This window comes from Somniosus microcephalus, chromosome 1 (assembly GCF_052327205.1).
Source record: "Somniosus microcephalus isolate GS21.2 chromosome 1, FLI_Smic_1.0, whole genome shotgun sequence".
Classification (NCBI taxonomy): domain Eukaryota; kingdom Metazoa; phylum Chordata; class Chondrichthyes; order Squaliformes; family Somniosidae; genus Somniosus; species Somniosus microcephalus.
In genome coordinates this window covers 327,623,335-327,638,695 of record NC_140987.1, presented here as the reverse complement: position 1 = coordinate 327,638,695, position 15,361 = coordinate 327,623,335, and the positions used below count along the sequence as shown (strand labels likewise).

At 50.2% G+C, this 15,361-nt stretch overlaps 1 protein-coding gene across 3 annotated transcripts in view; it reads right to left on the bottom strand.

Moving 5' to 3' along the window:
• The window catches only part of LOC147124899 (muscleblind-like protein 3), an 834,930-nt gene that overhangs the window by 666,743 nt on the left and 152,826 nt on the right, over positions 1-15,361 (bottom strand). The window contains exon 1 of one of the 3 annotated variants that reach the window (XM_085994420.1): positions 2,465-2,733. The exons of the other annotated variants lie outside the window; for them this stretch is intronic. The gene's annotated coding sequence lies outside the window, so the exon portion shown is untranslated. Of the gene's footprint in view, positions 1-2,464; positions 2,734-15,361 lie in introns of those variants that run through there. 3 annotated transcript variants of the gene reach the window in all.

Below are 15,361 nucleotides of genomic sequence, written 5' to 3'. Positions count from 1 at the left end.
AGACTCACGGTAACCAGCTCTGTGCTATCAAAACCTCCTTGGTCACTAACATATAACCCCTTATTGATTTATTTTTAGAAAAATGCTCTAAAAATGTACGGATACTGTCATAAACTGTCCACGGGAGTGAGGAATTGGAAATATATAACTCTTTTTGCGCATTCAATGCTGTGGTCATGTTTTTAGCTTATCATCTGAATAAACTTTACCAGTTATACTCAATCATTAGAAGTATTAACAAGTGCTGTTTGATGACCTCTGAATACTCTATCCTCACAACTGGACAGCGCTACGTTAACTACCTTAACATGCACGTCACTAGTGGATGGAGAATTCCATTAACTAATTTACATGTGAGTCACCACTCGACAGTGGACAGAGAGTTGCATTAACTAGTTTAACATATGGGTTACCAGTGGACAAAATTGTGTTAACTATTTTAACATTAGATTCACCAGTAGATAGAGCTGCATTAACTGCGAGTCACCGGTAGATAGAGCTGCATTAACTGCGAGTCACTGGTAGATAGAGCTGCATTAACTGCGAGTCACTGGTAGTTAGAGCTGCATTAACTGCGAGTCACTGGTAGTTAGAGCTCCGTTTAACTGCGAGTCACCGGTAGATAGAGCTGCATTTAACTGCGAGTCGCTGGTAGATAGAGCTGCGTTAACTGCGAGTCGCCGGTAGATAGAGCTGCATTAACTGTGCGTCACCGGTAGTAGAGCTGCATTAACTGCAAGTCACTGGTAGATAGAGCTGCGTTAACTGCAAGTCACTGGTAGATAGAGCTGCGTTAACTGCGAGTCACCGGTAGTTGGAGCTGCGTTAACTACGAGTCACCGGTAGTTAGAGCTCCGTTTAACTGCGAGTCACCGGTAGATAGAGCTGCATTTAACTGCGAGTCGCTGGTAGATAGAGCTGCATTAACTGCGAGTTGCCGGTAGATTGAGCTACATTAACTGCGAGTCACCGGTCGATAGAGCTGCATTAACTGCGAGTCACCGGTAGTTAGAGCTGCGTTAACTGCGAGTCACCGGTAGATAGAGCTGCGTTAACTGCGAGTCACTGGTAGTTAGAGCTGCATTAACTGCGACTCACCGGTAGATAGAGCTGCGTTAACTGCGAGTTGCCGGTAGATTGAGCTACATTAACTGCGAGTCACCGGTCGATAGAGCTGCATTAACTGCAAGTCACCGGTAGTTAGAGCTGCGTTAACTGCGAGTCACCAGTAGATAGAGCTGCGTTAACTGTGAGTCACCGGTAGTTAGAGCTGCGTTAACTGCGAGTCACCAGTAGTTAGAGCTGCGTTAACTGCGAGTCACCGGTAGATAGAGCTGCGTTAACTGCGAGTCACCGGTAATTAGAGCTGCGTTAACTGTGAGTCACCGGTAGATAGAGCTGCGTTAACTGTGAGTCACCGGTAGTAGAGCTGCATTAACTGCGAGTCACTGGTAGGTAGAGCTGCGTTAACTGCGAGTCACTGGTAGATAGAGCTGCGTTAACTGTGAGTCACCGGTAGTAGAGCTGCATTAACTGCGAGTCACTGGTAGATAGAGCTGCGTTAACTGCGAGTCACTGGTAGTTAGAGCTGCATTAACTGCGAGTCACTGGTAGATAGAGCTGCGTTAACTGTGAGTCACCGGTAGTAGAGCTGCATTAACTGCGAGTCACTGGTAGTTAGAGCTACATTAACTGTGAGTCACCGGTCGATAGAGCTGCATTAACTGCGAGTCACCGGTAGTTAGAGCTGCGTTAACTGCGAGTCACCGGTAGATAGAGTTGCGTTAACTGCGAGTTGCCGGTAGATTGAGCTACATTAACTGCGAGTCACCGGTCGATAGAGCTGCATTAACTGCGAGTCACTGGTAGTTAGAGCTGCGTTAACTGCGAGTCACCGGTAGATAGAGCTGCGTTAACTGTGAGTCACCAGTAGTTAGAGCTGCGTTAACTGCGAGTCACCAGTAGTTAGAGCTGCTTTAACTGCGAGTCACTGGTAGATAGAGCTGCGTTAACTGCGAGTCACCGGTAGATAGAGCTGCGTTAACTGCGAGTCACTGTGCTACTCCAACATACAAGACTGATAAATTGTATCGTTCCACATATGACTCTTTGTCAATTTGCGTGTTAAGTATGTACTTCTGTGGAACTTGAATCAAATGACAAAATAATGCTGCTGACCTGAGAGATAATTAGTGAACATATAAAGGATGGCGAGATAAGAAACATTGAACCTGAAAGCAAATTATTTGGTTTAGTTTTCCTTTTAAAGGAGAAAAACCTGTATAAGGACCTGTTTCGAACTGCATAAAATAGCAACTCATTCACACTGCACGTCCTGCCAGCAAAACCCTATAAATATGTTCAATATAAGTTCCTAGCCTTTCAGTGCTCCCTGCAGCCCTATAAATAACCTTACACTGTGAGTTCTAGTCATTGCACAACATACCATAATAACAAGCCTTACCAGAAGCTTCTTTGCCTGATTGCCAGAGCCAGCAGTGAGCAGACATTCAAAGTGAAACTGGAGAAGGACACTAATCGCACTGAGCAAAAACACGCAGGATAATGGCTGAGGTCTTAGCATGGGTGTATAATAACCACCGCCATTTTAAATGCAGGCATCTGACATCATTAGATGTAACTAAATTAACGCGCGTCTCATGTACATAACTTCATAGCTGGGCCATGGAACCATGCTCAGCCTAAGCAGCTCTGGGATATAAAAAGTAGTCCGTGGGCAAGTGATTTTGTGAGCTGACAAAAATGAAGCAGAGTAATTCTGTCAGCCTTTGACTTTCTTTGCCCCCCAATTAAGAGATGTCACCATTTATCAATGGCACCTGTGCTTTTGTTACAGCTTTTAATCTGCCCGGCAGTTTGGTAATTTAGCGTTTGCTTGTTGTTGCTTCCCTCTCTGTGAGCCTCAGATGGTACATTCCAAACAGTGAGCGCCTAATGGCCTTCAGATCTACTGCTTTGCCTGCAAGGGTTCAGCCTGACTGTTGTCATAGCAACGCTAGCTGAAAGCTCACTTAACTCTTGCTTAAATGTGGTTGTCTGTGCACACTGAGGTAGCATCCGTAAATCAGTGAAAAGGGAATGCCGTGCAGTGACTCAACCGCATCGACACCTCACTTTCCAAAACAACCCTCAACCCCGAAAATAATTTCCACCCATTTTGTCTCACTTCCTCTGGGAAAGGTGTCCAGTAAGGTACAAACAGAATTTAGAATACGCCCAAGCTTTAGAAGTCTGCACTGCCCACAGCTGAGTAGGCCCCAAACTAATCTGAAGAAATAGAAGAAAAGAATTGTTGAAAGTAAAAATAAAATAAAGTATTTGTTTCTCAATCCACAGAGATACCGCTGGTGTGTCGAAGATGCTCTACATTGAATGTGGATTTATTCCCTCAGAATAAATAGGTGTCAGCTGTGGCTCAGTGGGTAGCACTCTTGCCTCCTGAGACAGTAGGTTGTGGGCTCAGGTCCCACTCCAGGGACTTGAGCATATAATCTAGCTTGACACTCTGGTGTATTACTGTGTGAGTGCTGCACAGTCCGAGGTGCTGTTTTTCAAATGAGACATTAAACCAAGGCCCCATCCACCTCTCAGGGGGATGTAAAAGATCCCATGGCACTATTCAAAGAAGAGCAGGGGAGTTTTCCCTGGTGTCCTGGCCAATATTCAACCAACATCATTAAAACAGATTGGCCTAGAAATTGAGTTGCGTTCGCCAGCCGTTAACGCCATAAGAGGGGTAGATTTCCAGCGCTAGGCACTTAGCGCCCGGGCGCAGGCCGATCTGCGCCTACGCCCAACTTCAGTTGACATTTAGCGCCGGCGCAAAGTGTTTGCGCCCGCTCAGCTGCGCGCGCAGCTTATGACATCATTTCGTCGTGCAACGCCGTTTGTGCGCCCCAAACCGGAAATTCAGTGGCGCCCGCCCAATGTGGGCGTGGCGCTGTTAAGAACTGTGAAGTGGAACGCAGCAGAGGCCCTGCGGGCCTCGGGGAGTGCTAATTAAAGGGCACTTACACTGAACTATAAAGGCCAGCCATTTTGCTGCAATGACTTCAGTGCTTTGGATTTCTGTACAGAGACCAAGGAACAGACCTTACTGATTTGGGACAACATAGGAGAGGTATTTTTGGCTTCTGGCCAGAGCTTGGAAATTTGACTCTTGTGATTTCACTGTTTGCAAGTTTATTATGGGGGCTGCATGGGGTTCCAACCCTCAGTTCCAGCATTATGTGCGAAGGGCTCGCAGACGCTGTGTGAGAGGGGCAGCCATGCCTAGACGCAGAGGGGCCATCAGGCGTCGGCAACGTAGGCCTTACCCACTCAGGGAATACCGGCAGCAGGTGTCCTATCTCACCATGACTGCCGCGCATTGTGTTAAGAGGCTGCGCTTCGGAAGGGAGGTGGTTGCAGAGATCTGCCAGCTGCTTCACAGAGATCTGCGTCCACAGCTGATGTGCAGGACCTCTCTGTCGGTGGAAGTGAAGGTCACGGTGGCTCTGAACTTTTATGCAAGCGGCTCCTTCCAAGCCGCTGCTGGGGTCATAGCGAACATCTCCCAGTTCGCCGTGCATCGCTGCATCCGGCAGGTCACCGATGCCCTTTTCGCAAGGAGACACCAATTCATCTCCTTCCCCATGACCCTAGAGAGGCAGGAGCAGCGTGCAGTCGGATTTGCCAGGATCGCCGACTTCCCCATGGTGCAGGGCGCCATTGACTGCACGCATGTGGCTATGCGGGCACCTATCGACAATGCCGAGGATTACCGCAACCGGAAGGGCTACCATTCCCTCAATGTACAGCTGGTGTGTGACCACAGGCAGCACATCCTAGCTGTCAATGCCCGCTTTCCAGGAAGCAGCCACGATGCATTTTTCCTGCACCAGACTACTGTGGCTGACATGTTCGAGGCACAGCCTCCACCAAGGGGATGGCTTATTGGGGACAAGGGCTACCCTTTGTGTACATGGCTCATGACCCCGCTCCGCGCGCCCAGGACCCCTGCGGAGGAGGCATACAACGAAAGCCATCAAGCCACAAGGAACGTCATAGAGCAAACGATTGGCGTCCTCAAGCAACGGTTCCGCTGCCTGGATCGTTCCGGCGGATCTCTACAGTATTCGCCGGATAGAGTCTCCCAGTTCGTCGTCGTTTGCTGCATGCTGCACAACCTGGCTATCCGCAGGACTCAGGCACTGCCACCTCACGTTGGACCACCACCTCAGGAGGACGAGCAGGAGGACCATGAGGAGGAGGAGGAGGAGGAGGAGTACCAGCCCAGGAGGGAGCCACAAGGTCCAAGGGCCGTCCGCCGGCGGCTTATTGAACGGCAATTCTAGGCCCCCTGTCAGGGAATGGCTTGTGGCAATGAACGCACCTGAATGCAGCCGCTCCGCAAGCCCTCAGCCGGTTAACGCAACAACCACTTGAAACATGACACCTGGACAAGCTGAATAAATAAAAAGCTTTATTTAACAAACTCAGGGCCCTTCCCACATGAAACAGAAAAACAGACAAGACCCCCAAAAAACAGTCAAAAACATATCTCACTCCCACAACCTGGGGAGGAATAACAAAACTTGTCAATAACATTTGCCTTCATCTTCGGCCTTCCCAAAATAAGCCCCCCCCCCCAGAACACAAACACCCCCATATAAAAAAAACAGTTGGCAACACACTCTACTTGGTGTGCCGAGAGGGCGAGTCCTTGTGCAGGCTTCTCCGGCCCCTGCCCGACCTGTTGCTCCACCTCAACCTGGGCCCTGTGGGTGTGGCAAGGCTGGGGGAAGGCTCCTGAGGGGCACACTGCGTGACGGCAGATGCCCTTGGGGGTCGGCCTAGACGAGGTCCGGCCCTGGAGGGGCCGGCTGCTGACTGCTGCAGCTGTGGCTGGGCAGCATCAGTCTCTGCATCAGCTCGTCGCACCTTGGCAGGGGGAGTGGCAGTGGCGGCTGCAGCAATGGGGACAAGCTGGCTGATGCCAGGCGCTCGCTGGTCGCCAGAGACACTGGCACTCGGCCGGGCTGGCACTGCAGCAAGCGCAGCAATCTGGTGGAGGCCAGACCGCTGTGCTGCAGCAGGGCGGCGGGTGCCCTGGCGATGCTTCCGTGACACCGCGAGTGTGGCAGAAGTGAGTGCCCGAACTGCCCTGGTCTGTGCCCGCATCAGATCAGCCAGTGTCTGCATGGCACCACTCATGAACTCGCGACTCGCGTCCTGTGCTGCCGCGAGTTGGTCGACACCCCTGGCCTGTGCTGCCGCGAGTTGGTCGACACCCCTGGCCTGTGAGTCCCCGAAAGCGGCCACACTATGAGCCAGGGACTCAATGGCCTGAGGCATCTGTCCCACAACCCCCATGAACTCGTTGTGGCGCCGCTCCGAGGCCGCGGACATTTCATCAAGGAGGCGCACCTCCTGGGCGAGGACCGTCTCCGGACTGGAGGGCGGACTCTCCCTCTGGGGAGAAGGCCGCCGAGCTGCCCGACCCTTCCCGCGTGCCTGGATGCCACTGGGCCCAGCAACTGCCCTCCCCTGCAACACTTCCCCCCTCTGGGGAGAAGGCAGCCGTGTTGCCCGACCCTTCCCGCGTGCCTGGACGCCACTGGGCCCAGCAACTGCCCTCCCCTGCAACACTTCCCCACTCTGGGGAGAAGGCAGCCGTGCTGCCCGACCCTTCCCGCGTGCCTGGACGCCACTGGGCCCAGGAGCTACACCCCCCTGAAACACTTCCCCCCTGGCTCTCCTCCAGGCAAGACGTCTCCCCTCCATTGCCATCCCCTGGCGTGGATGAGGGTTCCCCCGATGTGCCGCCTTCCTCTTCGTCCTCGTCGTCCTCCTCTTCCGAGGGACTGGCACTCTCAGCTTCATGGACCTCCTCCTCACCAGCTGAAAGCAGGAAGGCACAAGAGTAGCTTTAGAGTGAGGACAGGGCGTCAGCGAGGGAGGCATGAGTGGTGGCATTATGCGCATTGGTCGGACAGTGGCAAAGGATGTAGATCTGAAGCGCAAGGGGAACGAGAGAGGTCCAAACGGTCATGTCCTTACCATTGGGGCCCAGCACAGGGTCCGCATCACCAATAGCAACGGGGCCAACCACCCGGCCATGCATGAGTCGAGCCACGCGCTCCTCCAGCTCACTGAGCTCCTGGAACTGGGCACGGCCTCCCCCGGTGACATTCCGTCTCTTCATATTCTGGGCCAGCTTGGCCTGCAAGAGAAAGGATGGCCTCTAAGTACAGTGTGGTGCCCTGTTGTTGTGTGCACTGCCTCCCATGGTGGAATAGCTTGGCCAGTGTGGTGCCCTGTTGTTGTGTGCACTGCCTCCCATGGTCGAATAGCTTGGCCAGTGTGTAAAGTGCAGAAAGTGCTATTGATGATCATGCCAGTGCCATAGCTGCGGGAGGAGGGATGGCCATTAGGCCTTTGAGGTCCCTTTTCCCATAATGTGAGCTGCACATGCAAGGATGAGGAGGACACTGGAAAGGCTACTCACCTTGACCAACCAAGTGAGGTCGTTGTACTTCTTGCGGCATTGGTCACCAGTCCTGGGGACATCGCTGGTGGCTGACACCCTGTGGGCGATTTCCCTCCAGGCTCTCCTGAACTGCCTCCTGGGAGCCTTCTTGCCACTGTCCGGGCACAAGATCTCTCTTCTCTTTTCCAAACCCTTAAGCAGCACCCACAAAGCAGGTTCTGAGAAGCGCTGCGCTCGTTCACGGGCCTTCTGCATGGCTTCAGGCGCTATTTGGGTCCACCAGCAGTGTTGAGGCCTAGCTGCAGGGCTCCACTATCCAGGGCGTGGCAGCAGACAAAGTCGACCCTTCCCCCTTTAAGAACTGGCCGGCGCCAGGGTGTCTGCTGTCAATCAAAACATGACCACACCTGCGCTGCGCCCGGCCTCGGCGTTATCAGTCCGCACCGCCGGCTTAGCGCCTAAAGATAGGAGTGCAACGCCAGTTTCAGCGCTCGCCCAAACTCCTTAGCCAAATCTACTGAATTTCGGCGAAGTGGCCTACACTTTCCGGCGGGCGCTAACTTTAGCGACCGCCCGACTTTAGCGCCCCAAAAGTGGCGCGACTGAATTTCTAGGCCATTATCTGGTCATGTTGCTGTCTGTGGGACCTTGCTGTGTGCAAATTTGCTGCTGTGATTCCTACAACAGTGCCCCGTCGATTGTAAAGCACTTTGGGACGTCCTGAGGTCGTGAAAGGTGCTATATAAATTGTGATAAACCCATGTAGTGAGACCAGGACTCAAAGAGGCGATATCGTAGAATTAGCACGAGTACTTTATTAACAAACAGAGTAACAAACATCATGCCTGCATCCTGGCATTTCACTTTTGCTGACCTTGACAGGAAGCAAACCTCTGACCTTAACAGGAAGCAAACCTCTGACCTTAGCAGCAGCATTGGCTACAGCACCACCTGGTGGATAACCTTAATCATAACATCACAGATTACTATATCCCTCCCCCCTTAAGATTTCAGCATGAATTTCTTAACAAGCAACCATTCCTGAGGGTCACATAAGGAGTCTCCATTCATCATATTCCATACTTGACTAATCTAACAGTTCAGTATCAATCTCTCTGGTGGCTTGCGAAACCTTTGTGAACGTCTAACAGTAAAGTCCCTGCTTGTTTGTGGTGAAGCCACCAGCTGCTCCTGAGCAGTGCTTAGAGTATCTGACTCTGCAACGATGCTTTCCTCTTGACGAATAGGTTCCTGTGGAATTGTCTCTGTCCCTGGTGGTGGCACCACAGATGCACATGGATAACTGGGGGCAACCCTGTCTTCAGTCATTGCATCTGGAACCTTCATTTCAATTTCCCCTTGTCTGGGAAGTATCTGATCTACATGTCTGCGTACTACCCTACCATCTCCCAACATGACCTTGTATGATACTGGACCTGTCATTGAGTCTATGAAGCCAGGAATCCACTTTGGTCCATAACTGAAATTCCTGGTAAGGACTGCATCTCCTTCTCCAAAACTTCGGCTCTTTGTTCTTTTGTCATGGTTCTCTTTTTGTTTGTTTTGTCTGTTTTCCATTTTCCTTTTTAGGTCTGGGTGGACAAGGTCAAGAGTGGAGCGTAGTCTACGACCTAATAACATCTCAGCAGGAGAGAGTCCTGTGGTGGATTGAGGTGTTATTCTGTAGCTGAACAGAACCCGTGACACTTTGGCTGCTAAACTCCCTTCTGCACTTTTTTTCATCATCTCCTTAAATGTTTGTATGGCTCTCTCCGCAAGTCCATTCGAGGACGGATGATATGAAGCCGAGGTCACCTGCACGATGCCATTTTTTCTCAAGAACTCTTATGTCTCTGTACTCACAAAACAAGGGGCGTTGTCACTCACCACGATCTCCGGTAGCCCTTGATTACTGAAGCTCCGACGCAGGCAGTCTATAGTAGTAGTGGCGGAAGCAGAATTTACAGGATAAACATCCATCCATTTGGAATGTGCATCAATGATTATGAGGAACATCTTCCCCATGAATGGACCCGCATAATCTAAATGCAATCTTCTCCATGGTTTACCCGGCCACTCCCAGGGGTGGAGAGGAGCCGCTCCTGGTGCCTTCCGGTGTTCCTGACAAGTGCTGCATGTCTTGACTAGATTTTCTATCTCCTCATCTAGCTTTGGCCACCACAAGTAACTCCTAGCCAAGGCTTTCATATGCGAGACCCCAGGATGACACTGATGTAGTTGCTCTAGGATAGATTGTCGTGCTGGCTGTGGAATAATCACTCGTGCTCCCCACAACACGCAACCATCCTGCACACTCAGCTCTGTTTTCCTGACACTGTAGGGTGTGAAGTCAGCCCCTTCCAGATGCTGTGGCCATCCCCTCACCACATATTCTCGAACTCTAGACAGTACTGGATCTTGACCTGTCCATGTTCTTGCTTGCTCTGCAGTCACAAGTGCCATGTCAGTGTCCTCCAACATCAAAACTCTGTCCTCTGGAGCTGCACGGATAGGTGTGCCTGGCAGTGGAAGACGGCTCAAGGCATCTGCGTTCCCATGGTACTTGCCCCCCTTGTAGACGATGACATACTCATATGCCCTCAACGTCACTGCCCACCTCTGGATCCGGGGTGACACCATCTGTGAAACTGCTTTCATTTCATTGAAAAGAGAGAGAAGAGGTTTATGATCGGTGCATGTGGTGAACTTCCTGCCATATATGTACTTGTGGAACCTCTGTAACCCAAACATTACTGCTAACCCCTCTTTGTCTAACTGGGAAAAGTTTTTTTCCGCTGGTGTTAGAGTTCGGGACATAAACCCTTTGGTCTTTCAGTTCCATCTTCCATGCAGTGTGAAAGAACTGCCCCCACCCCATAAGGTGAAGCGTCACAAGAGAGAATTATGTCTTTCTCTGCATTGTAGTGAACCAGCACATCTGACGACAGCATCAGTTTCTTGGACTGTTCAAATTAATAATTAATAATTCAACTTTATTGTCATTGTACAATGCACAAGTACATGAAGAACAAAATGTGATCTTGCAAGCTCCCATGAGTCCAGTACAAATAACATTAACATTAAACGGAAATAGCACCGTCCTGGGAGAAGCAAAGCCGCTGCGTCTGTGCGCGCCGCCATTCCATTTCCACCATTCCTCCTGTCCGACAATCTTCAGCCCAACGCCCGGGCCTGCTCACCAGCCGCCCCTCCAGGGGCTCCTTCTGTGACCTTCTCACCAACCGCCCCTCCTCGGGGCTCCTTCCGTGACCTTCTGCACCTGTTCTTCCCTGATGGTCACCCCTCCAGGTACTAACCAGGCCTGACTCTGCTTAACTTGCCTTGCCAGTGACCCTGTCCCTAGTCCCAGGAACAGGGCTGAAATGAAATCCCCTGCTCCTCCCCCCCACTGCCACTGTGTCTCCTTGCGCAGTAGTTTGTGAAGAGGTACTAACACAGTTGACAAGTTTGGTAAAAACCTGTTATAATAGTTCAGCAGTCCCAGGTAAGCTTTTAACTCAGCCACATTTGTAGGAGCAGGGGCATCCTGCAGTGCTTGTACCTTCTCCTTGAGTGGATGGAGCCTGTGGCGTCCACTCTGTGTCCCAGGAACACTGCCTCATTCCCCAGGAAAGTGCACTTACTCCTCTTGAGCCAGAACCCTGCCCTCTCCTATCTCTGTAGTGCCTCTGTCAGAGTGCTCAGATGCTCCTGGTCGGTTCTTCCCGTCACCAGAATGTCATCCAGATAGATGGAAACATGTGGAATCCCTTGCAGTACACCTTCGATTGTCCTCTGGAAGATAGCTGGACTAGATGAGACACCAAACGGTAAGCAGTTATATGTAAACAAGCCCTTGTGTGTATTTATGGTGACATACTTCTTTGATTCGTCATCCAGTGTAATCTGCAAGTAGGCATGACTCATATCCAACTTTGGGAATTTCTTTCCTCCAGCCAGGTTTGCAAAGAGATCCACTGTTTTGGGAATCGGATACTGCTCTAGTTTGGACACCCGATTGACTGTCAATTTATAATCTCCACAGAGTCTTACCGAATTGTCTGGTTTTAAAACAGGTACTATGGAAGCTGCCCATTCCGAACATTTCACTGGCTCCAGTATGTTCTCTCTCAATAGACAGTCAAGCTCAGCCTCTACCTTCGGCTTCATGGCATAAGGCACAGGTCGTTGTTTAAAAACCTTGGTGGTGCCTCCTTGTCTACATAAATCTTAGCTGGGGGGCCATTAAATGTGCCAAGTTCCTCCTTGAACACATTCGCATGTTCACTCAACGCTTCTTGCAAAGTCAACTGGTTGCCCGCATCTATTTGATGTACTGATCCCCAGTCTAATTTAAGTTCTTTTATCCAGCCCTGACCTAACAGGTTTGGTCCGGTACCTGATACTATAACTACAGGTAGCTGTTCCACTGTGTCCCTGTGTTGCACAGTTACATTAGCTGTACCTAATGTCACTACTCGTTCACCTGTATATGTTTTAAGATGCAGGGAGCAAGGCTTTAACTGTGGAACTTTTGCACGGTTCCACAATTTTGAGTACTGTGCCTTGTTCATTATGGTCACGCCGCACCCTGTATCCACTTCAAAGTTCACCTTAGAGTCATTTACTGTCAGTTGCAATGTGATAGGAGCCACTTTTGGAATGTTCTCTAACATGCTATACATTATGAACATGTCCTCTTCTTCCTCAGCTTCCCCGCTGATGTGGTGTGCTCCATGTTTTTTCACTTCTCTCCCTTGGTTTTGCTGTCCTCCCCCTTTTGGTTTGGATTCCTCCACAGGTGATTTCGCCCTGCAAGCTCATTTTATGTGTCCTTGTTTCCCACACTTGTAGCACTTTTCCTCCAGAAACCGGCATTCACTCGCCAGGTGATCGCCCTTGCATCTATAACATGCCTTCACATGCTCACGTTGTGGTTTCTGATGCATGCTCAACTTGTGCACAACAACTTGACCTGCAACTTGCGTAGCATTAGCCCTGTCTGAACCCTGTATTTCTTTTACATCTCGGTTCGCTGTCTCTATGGCTTGAGCAAGTTCCAATGCTTTTTCATAAATAAGCCCAGTCTCGGATAATAATCTACGCTGCATTCGGTCATCCATAATTCCGCAAACTAGCCTATCTCGCAGCATTTCCTTCAGGTTGTTCCCATAATTGCAATCTTGTGCTAATTTACGCAACACCGCTACATAGTCCATTACGCTCACTTCCTCTTTCCTGTTCCTTGAATTAAACTTGAACCGCTGTACAATCGCACTAGGCTTAGGGTTGAAATGTTCTTTTAGCAAAGCCACTAATTCAACAAATGATTTGTCTCCAGGCTTTTCAGGACTGAGCAGATTCTTCATCAAACTGTAGGTTTGGCTTCCCACTGAACTAAGCAGAATGGCTTTCCTTTTTCCGGCATCATTTATTTCATTTGCTTCAAAAAAATAACCCAACACTTCACAGTATTCCTCCCAGGTTTGTGCTTGACTATCAAAAGCAGAAACCGTTCCTACCGTGGTAGCCATGCTCTCTTCCAACTGGTAGCTAACTGCAGCTCGTGATTTTGTTGTTTAAACGTCCTGGCAGACTTCTCTTCTTTAGCCAGGGTCCTGTTTTACCTCATCGCCAAATGTGATAAACCCATGTAGTGAGACCAGGACTCGAACAGGCAATATCATAGAATTAGCACGAGTACTTTATTAACAAACAGAGTAACAAACATCATGCCTGCATCCTGGCATTTCACCTTTGCTGACCTTGACAGGAAGCAAACTTCTGACCTTAACAGGAAGCAAACCTCTGACCTTAGCAGCAGGATTGGCTACAGCACCACCTGGTGGACAACCTTAATCATAACATCCCTGATTACTATATAAATGCAAGTTCTTTCTTTTTTCTTTTTAATGGGAATGAGATCTCCCACAAGGAACTAACCCTTGTAATTTTGGGAAGATAGTTGTCAAAAACTTATCACAGGGCAAGTTTACATTTCCAGGTCGATGACTCATTGTCATTCTATGGGCTGAATTTTTCCAGCACTCAAAGGGCGGGTTCGGAGGCGGGTCCACTGTCAAAATGACATTGATTGACAGCGGGGCAGAAGTCCGCACTGAACCCGCCTCCTTGTTAACGTCCCAAGTGCCGGCTCTGCCTGCAGTTTGCAGACCCGGCACTAGGTGGCAGGGCAGGCAATTGAGATACTTAAGAGGCGACTTTTCCTTCCATGGAACTCTGACTTTGACCCTGGTCTCCCTACTATTGTCTCCAACTGAATCCCTGCTACCAGGAAATATGTATTCCATTAATTACTACATCTAAATAGGCCTATGTAACCTGAGCTTTTCCTGTGTCCATTCGCGTGCACACTTTGGCTGCCGCTCCGAACCTGAGCCTTTCAATATTTTTACACTTTTCCTCCCCCTCTTTTCCTTTTCTCTCTATACCTCTCTGACCGCTCTCTCCTGTCGTCATGCCTCCTTTCATCTCTTCTCTCTCGGATACTCTGCCCTCCCAAATCCCTACCCCAATCCTTCCTTGCTCTTCGACATTCCTACTCTCCTGCTGCCATCCCAGGCTTAGCACCCTCTTACATAAGCCCACAGCTTCCCTCTGTGCCTCTCTTGGCATCCTACGAAGGGCCCATCAAGGCACTCGTCGCTGCCTCCTTACAAGCAGCAACTCCAACTGTCCCATCCTACTCTCTCGCTGACCTTCCCGCCCATCCGACTCATCCCCCCCAGCGCTGACCCTGTGGACGCTGTCAGTGGGGCAGCCATCACTGACCCTCTCCCTCCACAATGTCCGTTCACTTGCGAACAAGGCCCTTGCCATCCATGAGCTTATCGTGGATGATTGCATCGACATCATGGCCCTGATGGAAACTTGGCTGAGGGATGATGACACCTTACCCTTAAATGAAGCCTCCCCGCCTGGCTACACCTTCCACCACTTGCCCCGCTCAGACCGCCCTGGTGGCAGTGTGGCTCTCAGCTCCTAATCACGCCTTGGTCTGTCCCCCTACTCCTCCGGCACTTTCTCCTCCTTTGAGCATCTCACCTTGTTCCACCCCTCTCACCTCTCATTTAAATTTCTAATTCTCTACCGCCCACCCAAGTACCATAAAAATTTATTACTGAGATATCTTCACTGCTTTCCTCCCTCAGCCTCTGCATTGAACAACTTCTCATCCTCGGTGATTTTAACTACTATCTCAATTCATCGTGCTCTTTCTCCTCTGAGTTCTCTAGCCTAATATCCTCCCTTAATCTCTCCTTCCGTGTAAAGTCCCCAACCCATATTCACGACCACCCCTTCGACCTTGCCATCTCTCGTGGCCTCGCTACTCCCATCGTGTCAATCACAGATAAGGGCATTTTTGACCACTTCCTCATATCGCTCTCCACCCATATCCCCCTTACAACCCCCACCCCCAACCCCCAACCACCCCCCAAACCCTACTTCATTCTATGTCTGCCCCTGGAAAAAGCTCTCTCCCAACTCTCTTACAACTGCACTTATGAAATCCCAACTGTCCAGCCTTTGGCCCTCCATTCACCAAGACATTTCTGCAGCTACCAATCTGCTCAACCACACCCTCACCACCACCTTTGATGCCCTAGCCCCTATTAAAACAATTACTCTCTCTCACCCTGGCCATTCTCCCTGGTACGGCCCTCATCTCTGCTACCTTAAGCCCAACAGATATGGCAGACAACTGGTTTAGCCATTCGCCGCCAGATCTGGCTGGACCACATAAAGTGTTATCAGGTCCTGCTCTCATCTGCCAAAATTGCTCACCATTCCAGAATCATTCTGGAATTCAGAGATAAACCCCAGCTTCTATTCTCTACTGCTAACCGT